The sequence below is a fragment of the Halyomorpha halys genome, unplaced genomic scaffold, assembly GCF_000696795.3.
Source record: "Halyomorpha halys isolate HHAL.00 unplaced genomic scaffold, Hhal_1.1 Scaffold8.1, whole genome shotgun sequence".
In the NCBI taxonomy this organism is placed as follows: domain Eukaryota; kingdom Metazoa; phylum Arthropoda; class Insecta; order Hemiptera; family Pentatomidae; genus Halyomorpha; species Halyomorpha halys.
Genome location: NW_027111933.1, coordinates 1,319,170 through 1,321,370, shown reverse-complemented (window position 1 = coordinate 1,321,370; position 2,201 = coordinate 1,319,170).

Here is a 2,201-nt window from a genome sequence, read left to right as displayed (position 1 = left end):
ATTTAGATTTAGGATCAGGTGCTTGGGATAGGATGTTGTGAAAGTACTGCTAATGTTCTGTCATTTCTTACAATGTTTGTATATTTTCCTGTCATTTAGCTCTGATAAAGCCTTGTTAAGTGGGGCGAAAGGTTGGTTACCAATAAATAGTTTTCTTTTTCTATTTTGATACCTTTATTGATCGTCACCCGGACTATCTTCCAGCAATCGAAAATATAACTTGGTTAATTTGAAGATGTTTTTCCTTAAAACCGGCACATCTTGAAAACTGGGTAGGAAAAATTAATAAAGTACTGGTAGAATAAGTTTATTTAGTAAATGTAGTTCTAAGAGACACAAATATCTAATTCACTAGAAATCAGAAGAAATGAAGAAAGTTTGACGTCAATAAATTTAAAAAAATTTATATTCTTCCCCTGTGAAACTAGCATTTTGTATGATGTTACTCTTCCAGACAGCCATTATCATGTATAGTATTCTGCTGAATCTTTATTATTGTTTAGAAGCTATGCATAAATCTAACGCAATATACATTTGTAGGTATATTTTATTAAAGTAATATTTTCTATGTAGCAACATTATATTGCATAAATAAAGGCTGTTTCATTTTACATGCTATCTTCAAGACTGCTCAAAGAAAATTTAAATATTACATAGCTTATAAAGCTATGGGAAGAACAAAAAAGCCGGAAGGAATAGATAGGTTGGGGGTCCACTATCTCTTAGTCCATTTCTTACGACAGAGAACCCTTTCTTTGAGATATCCTTCCAAGCGCTTCTTATTTGATGATGAAAGATTAGACTGTTTGTCTAGATATGTCTGACGTTAGATACAGAAGATAAACACAAAGTTATGTCATTCAATGAATTCCCGAATTTAAATTTGTATCAACTTTGTTCCCTTTTTAATAATAATACGGGCTTATTGAAGCCGAAGGTTGGATACGTATCGCATCAATCGCTCTTTGCACACATCCGTCCAATGGAACTGTCCAAAACCAAATCTATCAAATCAGTCTGGACGCAATCCTCCCACCTGTGCTTTCAGTACAAGAGCCGGGAAGAAAAAAGGCAGTTATATCGCCCCAATTTTTTATTACTTCAATAAAAACTATGTATAATTACTAGTCAAAATTGATGAGCTATATAGGTAGAGGGAATAAAAAATGGCGGCTGTTTCAAAACATTAAAAAAAAACATTGATTTTTCATTGGGAGCTCTATATCTTAAAAACTACCAACAACACTAGAAAATCTAAGAGAACATTATTTAAAGAAGAGTAAATTTTCTGAAACGGTAGCCCTAAAAGAGCTATTTACGTCCAATAGTCCTCGAGATATAGCTTTTTAAAAAGCAAAATTTCTTAAAAATCTACTGATAGATTAGTAGTTAGTTAAATCTATATCTTAGTAACTATGTGACATATAGATGTCCGTTAGCATTTAAATTAAAGCTAGTTTAACGCACTATAAAGTACTTTATGACCTTTACCTTCGTAGGAATAATATTTTTCATGTCAGTTTCTAAAACAAATTGATTTATAATTGTTCGGACTATAAGTTTGATTTATGAAAAACTTTATTTCATAAACCATTAAACGTACAGATGTCTGCCAGCGCTCAAATTAAAGCTAGTTAAATGTGCTATAAAGCAGTTAATAAAGTTTATCTTTGTAAAAGTCGTAGTGTTTTGATATTTGACAAAATAAACTCACAAAATGTTAATTTCTAGTTGTTCGTATAAAATGTTGGATTTTTAAAAAATATATCTCTTGATCCATTAGACGCACTATGTCTGGCAACACTCAAAATAAAGGAAATTTAACATACTATAAAGTAATTTATGACACTTATCTTCGTAGGGGTAGTAGTTTTTATGATATTTGACAAAATAAACTCACAAAATGTTAATTTCTAGTTGTTCGTATAAAATATGGTATTTTTGAAAAAATATATCTCTAGATCCATAAGACGCACATATGTCTGCCAACACTCAAAATAAAGGAAATTTAACTTACTATAAAGTAGTATATGACACTTATCATCCTAGTAGTAGTAGTTTCTATGATATTCACATATGAATATAATTTTGGCAAATGGAAATTTGTCCGAACTCAAAAAATCAATTAATTTTAGCACATTTCATGTAAACTATTACTTCTATGAAGATAAACATCATAAACTACTTTATAGCTCATTAAA